General features: G+C 44.1%; 1 pseudogene across 1 annotated transcript; it reads left to right on the top strand.

Annotated features, from left to right (window-relative positions):
* Window positions 1–2,298: 2,298 nt before the first annotated feature.
* On the top strand, window positions 2,299–2,673 carry LOC308551083 (sperm acrosome membrane-associated protein 4 pseudogene; annotated as a pseudogene). Its single transcript has one exon. The product of its transcript is annotated as a sperm acrosome membrane-associated protein 4 pseudogene (transcript).
* The last annotated feature ends 5,368 nt before the right edge of the window (window positions 2,674–8,041 follow it).

Raw genomic sequence — 8,041 nt, 5'->3', positions numbered from 1 at the left:
CCTCGACCCAGCCTCCTGGCCTCTCTGCACAGCACAGTGTGCCTGGCCCCACCACTGCAGCCCAGGGCCCTCTGCCCCACAGCTACCATGGTGACCCTGCACCCCAGGCCGCTGGGCCTCCACCTCAACCCAGCACACCCACCTGGCCACCACTGCCTGGCCTCGCTGCCCACCTCCATGCTGGACCAGGCCTTGCAGTCCCACAGCCAGAAGTAAGGGTAGGGAACTGCGGCGTTTGTCAGGGAGGGGGCTGTGGCCTCCCCCACTCTATGGCTTCACTAGAACCGAGGGCAAGATGGAAACTAAAAAAGTTGCAGAGCGGTGGGAACTTTTACCAGGGACGTGGACAAATAACCCAGTTAAGAAATGGGCACAAGACCTGAATAGACACTTCTCCAGAGGACATGCAGATGCCAATAGACATATGAAAAAATGCTCAACATTACTAACCATCAGAGATGCAAATTAAAACCACAATGAGCTATCACCTCACACCTGCTGGAATGGCTCCATCAACAAATCAACAAACAGCAAGTGCTGGCGAGGGTGTGGAGAAAGGGGGCCCTAGTGCACTGCTGGTGGGAATGCAGACTGGGGCAGCCGCTATGGAAACAGTATGGAGTTTACTCAAAAAACTAAAAATGGAGCTGCCTTTTGACCCAGTGATCCCACTTCTAGGAATATATCCTAAGAATCCTGAAACACCAAACAGAAAGAATATGTGCACCCCTATGTTCATAGCAGCGCAGTTTACAACAGCTAAGATCTGGAAACAGCCAAGTGTCCATCAGTCGATGAGTGGGTAAAAAAGCTGTGGGACATTTACCCCATGGAATACTATGAAGCTGTAAAGAAGAAGGATCACATACCCTTTGGGACAGCATGGTGGGACCTGGAGAGTATTATGCTAAGCGAAATAAGCCAGGCAGAGAAAGACAAGTATCACATGGTCTCACTTATAAGTGGAATCTAATGCACATAATAAACTCACAAACAAAATAGGTCCAGAGGCATGGAATAGACTGACATATCTCAGAGGGGACGGACAGGGGGGATGGGAAGGGATTAACCAAAGAATATATATATATATATGCATAAGCAATGGACACAGACAATGGTGTGGCAAAGGCCTGGGGTGGAGCATGGGCTGGGAGGTGTGAGGTAAAGGGGAAAGACTGGGGGATATCTGTAATACTGTCAGCAACAATTTTTTTAAATAAGAAAGAATATCCTGCCACCCTCTGGACTCAACATCCCCTTCTGTAGAATGGGGACCACCAAGGTACCTAGTCCATGAGGACAACAGGGTAAGATAATTAAATTATCATCTGGACTCAGACTTCTGTTTAAACTTGGGCTCTGCCTGTTCCCACTGAAGGATGCCTCAGTTTCCACTTCTGGAAAGACAGGGAGTTCATTTTATGACATCCATGGGTACTATTTTAAGACACAGCTGCTTCATATAATGGCCCCCACTTGTTAAGCACTTGCTGTATTCCAGGCTCTGGCTGTGTCTGCTCTGTGTGCCTGTTTGCTCAGCTGAGAGATGTGACTAATACGCAGAAATATTCCAAGGAGAGAACATAGGTCAAGCTCCCTGCATGGTGCCTGGCAGTGCCCCCAACACTAGAAGCCTAGGAGCTGTGGTGAGCCCTGCCCTTCCAAGTCCTGTCATCACAGTGGTTGCTATTTAGAGAATCTAGCACTGGTCTTGCACACAGCAGGTGCTCAATAAATGCTCTCTTTGGAATTAAATAAACCTGGGCTCTAATCCTGGCTCTAGGTCACTTTTTCCTCCTGAGCCTTGGTTTGCCCATCTGAGAAACAGGCTCGCCATGGGCAGGCGCAGCACCCAGTACCCAGCAGAGCAGAAGACTGAATGGGCAGGATGGCAAGTGTTGGGCCCAGTGTTCTAACCTTAGCAGGGTGGCAATGTCTTCGCTCCCTGGCAGGTCAGCAAGTCAACCTGACCCTCAGAGTGTGACACCCCTCCCCCACCTATGACCTCACCCCCAGAGTGGCCAGTGGAACCCTGAAGGGTCTGTGAGGTCACTCCATTCTGCTCCACAAAAATTCTCGGTGGGCAGCAGCCACTGGCTTGTCTCTGTCACAAGGAAACTTCTGAGACCCAGGGACTTGAGGGCTGTGGTCACAAAGAAGCTCCTGAGAGGGACAGGGAACATTGGGAACCAAGGACACTCCAGGTGCTGACTCTGGGAGGCCAGAACCAGGAGCAAAAGTTTTGTGGGCTGCAGAGTGTCACCCAGCAGTTGCGGAGGCCACCACCGCCAAGCAGCCATGGTCTTCGGCTGGCTACTTGTTCTGCTAACAGCTCTGCCCCCGGTCACGACAGGCGCCAAGCAATGCATCTTCTGTGACCTGACCGAGTCCTGGAACTGCCTTGGCATCCCCATGACCTGTGGTGACGACGAGGAGTGCTTCACAGGCCACGGGATGATCCCTGACCTCGGCCCCATCATCAACAAAGGCTGCATGCTCTCCTCTTCATGTGGCCACCGTGACAAGCCTGTCCTCTACAAGGGCATCACCTACAACCTAGTCTCTATCTGCTGCTATGGCGAACTGTGCAACAGGGCCCCCATCCCCGCAGGCGGCCTGACGGCGTGGGCCGCCACCGCCCTGGCGCTCGGCCTGCTGCTGCTGCTTCCTTGACTGTGACCAGTGTGGACCGCAGGGCCTGGGACTGGGCTCAGGGCTCCACTGCTCCTGGCGGGCCCTCCTTCTCCCCTTTCCCCCATTAAATGGCCAGAGGCCCTAGACAACCCCTTGTGGTCCTGACTTCTATTCTATGGCTGTCCACCAGGTGCCCAGGGCTCCACGAAGCACCTTGAGGCTTGATTTTGTGGTGGGGACCATGCCCAGTGGGTTTGACTGTACTACTATGTTTCATTGATTCTAAGATGTGTTATCTTTTCACATTTTGATCAGGATGCGTCCTTTCATTGGTGGCACCTTAGAGTCGACGAAATATGGTAAAAATAATATTAATAAATGACAGCTGATGCATATGAAACAAAAGCAATTTCTAGAATGTAGAATAAATTTGAGCTATCATAGAGTAACTGGAAGTGAAGTTAGGGTTTTATAGGCAGTAGAACTGGCAGAGAAACTTTGCAGATAGAGGAAGTAAGTTTTAGAGAAGATAAATGGGAAGAAAATGGTAAGGAGCTAGGGTCACCTTCAAGAAAGAAATTAAAAGACAGGGACCATGTAAAATCTCCTAGTAACATGCTAATCTAGTCAGGCCTCAAGATGGTATTTACAAGTGAAGAAATGATGGGAAGTTCTTTTCTGTGGAATGCTTTTTTCAAGGTATGCCTGCTCTCCCTTAGCTGCTTATAGAAAACAAACCTGATTTTTTTTTTTTAATTTATGAGGCATAGCATACTGGAAAATGTCAGTGTTAGATATGTGATTACTAAAGCATGCAGTGGAGATGCTTATGATGGAAAGAACTCCCTTTGTATAACTGATGCCTCACATGTGTTATTTAGACAACTTCTATGTAAAGTCTGATCCAAGTTACATACTAATAGAGAGAGGAACAACTGAGAGTTGCACTGGCACTCTCAGGCCCCTCCATGCTTCACCTGAGTCCATCGAATGCCTGCCTCCTTAGAGTTATTAGTAAAGTTTGATACATGGTAAAATCTGTAGTTCTAAAGAGTCTGATTTAACTTCAGTACCATAAATGATTCATTTAGCAGATAGTGAGTGGAACACATCCATTAATGCAAGGACTTATATTTGATTTAATGCAAGATAGTTGTTGGAAAGGGGGAGTTACAGTGAACTTTTGGAGAGTTTTAAATTTGATGTTCTGGAATTTGGATTTTATTCCATAATAAGGGAATGATACAGGTTGATGAAAGAGGATGATGGTTTTTACTCCAGTGAAACAGGACATAGGAGAACAGGAAAGAGCTGAGGTCTTAGGTAAAAGGCCTTCCAGGTGACTGTGATATTCAGGCAAAAGCGACTAGAACACTGAAGGCGTGAACAGATGATTAAGAAATTATAATTAAAATAAACAGTTCTTAGAGATGTACTGGTTATAAAAATGAGTTAAAGGTAGTTTTTAGAAAGGTTGAAAGGTGCTGCCTGGAACAGAAACAGGCAAGTTTAGAGTTAGTTTGACATAGGATGAATGTTAAGGACCAATGAGCTAAAGGAGCTTGTGGACTACACAGGTGCACACTCTCTCTCTCACACTCATTTACACACATAGCCCGTACTTGGACATTCAGAGACGTGCAGTCGAGTTCTTACTGTAAACCAGCTACCAAGGTGGAGAATTTACGCACGATTGAAAGAATCACGGGCGTGGTCCCAGTTGTCCCTCTCCTAGTCTCCCTCCTCTAGTTACGAAGGGTGACAAATGTGAATAATCCAATTTTATATTATTGGCTCATTTTGAACCATGATCTTTCTGTGCCAACGCCCCAGCATATTGGTTCCTTGTAAGTTGAGATTCAAAACATCTTATTTTTTAAAAAATATATCTTTATTGATTTCAGAGAGAGGGAAGGAGAGGGGGAGAGAGAGAGAGAAATATCAATGATGAGAGTCACCGATCAGCTGCCTCCCGCACGCCTCCTGCTGGGGATGGAGCCCGCAACCCGGGCCTGTGCCCTGACAGGGGATCGAACCTCGATCTCCTGGATCCTAGGTCAATGCTCAACCACTGAGCCACACCTGGCTGGGCTCAAAACATCATTTGAAACAAAATATGTACTGAAAATATGTACTGTACGTAGTGTGATTCCTCCGCACTCTGGCTGCAGTGCTATGTTCTTCATTCCATCCTTTTCATGTCCATTTGTGTCCATCAAAAGCAAATTTGTTTATAAATAGTTCATAATTCCCAAAGCTGATATATCAGAAGCGAGTCTCTCTCCCTTCGGTATATGAGGATCGGCAGAGGAGTGGAACATTGTGGTAAAATGAACAAAGATGTCCAATGGGAAGAGTAGATGAGATTTTCCAGGTGAGTCCAATGAAACCACAAGGGTCCTTAAAACAGGGCAGCAGTAGAGTTAGAGTGACAGGAGATTTGATAATAGAAACACAAGTTGGAGTAAAGCCATCATGAGTAAGGAGCCAAGAGCTAAGGAATGCAGCCTCTAAAACCTACAAAAGGCAATACTCCTTTGGAGCCTCCAAAAAGAACCAGCCTTGCTCACACCTTGTAGTTAACTCAGTAAGAATGATTTTAGATTTCTGATGTCCAGATAATACATTTGTGTTGTTTTAAGTCAATAATTGTGTGGTAATTTGTTACAGCAGTGATAGAAACCTAATAAAGGCTTCTAATCATTTTTGGATCACCTATGTCATCTTGGTTAGGAAGACAGCATTTGGCTTACAAAGAGAGAGGAAACATTTCTGCAGACAGATTGTTCTGATGTGTAGAAAGTTATCTCTGATCTAGCATACATTTTATATTCCACATTTTAAAAGCTGGATATAACGTGACCCTTGCTACCTCCCCCAAGGGTAGAAAAATAGGATTATTCTACAAGAAAGTTCCCAATTCACAGGTTAACCAAAACTTATCTTTTAGCATTGCAGACCCCTAGGTGATTATCACAGATGGAAACTTTTAAAGAGATATCCTCTGGGAGAAATCTGAAGCATTAAGATTAAAAAGGCCCAAGAAAATACCATTAACATGGCAACTGAAATTTTACTGATGACTTTAGAGAAAATACCTCCAGTTGACTTGAGGAGGAAAGACAGATCACCTTGATCAAGGAAAAGTGGTTCTCAACTGGGAACAATCTATCCCTCAGGGGATACTTAGCAATGTCTGGAGACAATTTTGGTTGTCACAAATCTGATAATACCACTGTCATCTGGTGGATAGAGGCTAGGCATGCTGCTGAACATCCTACAATACAAAGGACTGTCCCTTCTACCACCAAAACAGAAATATCCAATCCAAAATACCGACAGTGCTGAGGCGAGAAACCCCGGCATAGAGTATATCTGTGTGACCATACTTATTTTTCAGAAAAGGAAATGTAAATTAAAATAAATAATCCAATTTATGTCATCTGAGTCCTAATTTGATACCCATTTGATATTCTCTCTCCAAAATATATCTCAATCAATAGAGAAAAATTCATATACACTCATATATACTGAATGTTTGTAAAAATAAAAGACTTTTCAAGTGTAGAATAAACCTCAGGGTAGCCCTTCAAAAAGTTTAATGGAAATTTGTAACTTACAGAAAGAGTAGCATAAGTAATTCAAGTCAAGTCATCTGTATCATTCGTTTATACAAACAAATAGCTTATGTATAAATATAAGCCTAACTTCAGAAAGAAATCACTTAGTCACTTGCAGAATTTATTCTGCAGGAAAAATCTGACTTCCTTGTCCGAATGGATTTTGAAATTTCATTCCTATGTGGACCATTTATGTTAATCTTTAATTAATAAAGTCAATGTTATTCAGTTAATTATATTTAAGGGGAAATCAGAACCACTGTGATATAGGCACTGCTATAAAACTAATATTTGGCATAAGAAAATTTTGCAAGTTAATGATACCATATAAGCTCATATAAATGATAAGGAGAAAATGGACAAAATTTATTTATTTATGCAACTAGTCAGAATAAAAGGATATGCTCCCATCCCTTCATTTAGGAAATATTTATTGATCTACTCTATGTCACGGCCTATGCTAAACCTTCAGGAAATAAAAATGGGCATCATGGAACTGTCGTAAAGAAATTAAACTTGGTAAAGCAGAACAGTGGTATTGCAGGAGAGTTTCGATGGAATGCAGACTCTTAGAAGCTTACTTACGCAGGGATTTCATTAACGAGTGCTCAATGGAGGGTGGACAAGAGGAGGAAGGTGACACAGGAAAGGCTGGTCCGCCCTGTCGTCTCAAGATGCCCTCAGCTGGCCCCATGGGGAGCTCTGAAGATGAGATGGCCATTCACAGTTATTCTAAGTTGGGAAAAGAGGTCAGGTCTTTATAACCCTATTGCCAAAAAGCCATAGGATGCAGTCTGCCCCTGAGAAGGCGGCAAGAGTTTGGGTGGTGCAGTTCCTTGCAGACAAGAGAAATATCCAAGGAGAGCAGACAGCATACACATGTGGTACTGACAAAGAGCGCTATGGGGCTTAGTTGAAGGCAGTAAACTAACTATGATGCGCATACAAAGTACAGGTTCGGTATAATGCTGTTGAAGAGGTATTTGAACTGAAACTTGGACTGTGATGAGGGTTATTCCAAGTAAAAAAGCTAGGGAATTACTTTCCAGGCAGAGGGAACAGCATGTACAAAGTAATAGAGTCAAAACAGCAAAACATAATAGGAGAAAGGTTAAAGTTCATTCAGTGTGGCGCTCAGGACAAATGTTAGAGAGGGAGAAGGTAGGGCTAAAGGAGATGGGAAGTGATTTTATTTTATTTTTTTAAATATATCTTTATTGATTTCAGAGAGAGGAAGGGAGAGGGAGAGAGAGAGAGAAACATCAATGATGAGAGAGTCATTGATCGGCTGCCTCCTGCACGCCCCCGACTGGGGATGGAGCCCGCAACCCGGACATGTGCCCTGACTGGGAATCGAACCCCGATCACCTGGATCCTAGGTCGGTGCTCAACTGCTGAGCCACGTCAGGCTGGGCGGGAAGTCATTTTAAAGGGGCCTTGTAAACTAGGACAAGAAATTGGGAATTTCTCCTATTAAGAAATCTAGATCTAACAAGGACTTTAAAGGGGAAAAGTAATAGGGTTTTATTTAAAGAAGATAATTCTGCAAGCACTGAGGACGGGTGATTGGAAAAGAGGGAAAACTGGTGCAGGACAATGCACTTGCAATAAATCAACACTCAATTGTGATAATGCATCAAAATCATCTTCAAGGGCAATAAAGAGTGTGATATAAAGTAAATGATGAAGCACAGGTTCCATGAAATGATCAAGAACCAATTTACCCCTCCTGCCTACATACACCTGATAGGACACTGCCCAGGAAGCAGAGGCCTTTTCTAATTTTA

This window comes from Miniopterus schreibersii (genome assembly GCF_964146895.1).
Source record: "Miniopterus schreibersii genome assembly, chromosome: X".
Taxonomy (NCBI): Eukaryota; Metazoa; Chordata; class Mammalia; order Chiroptera; family Miniopteridae; genus Miniopterus; species Miniopterus schreibersii.
Note: the sequence above shows the minus strand (reverse complement) of the source record. Positions and strands in the feature narration are given on the sequence as shown.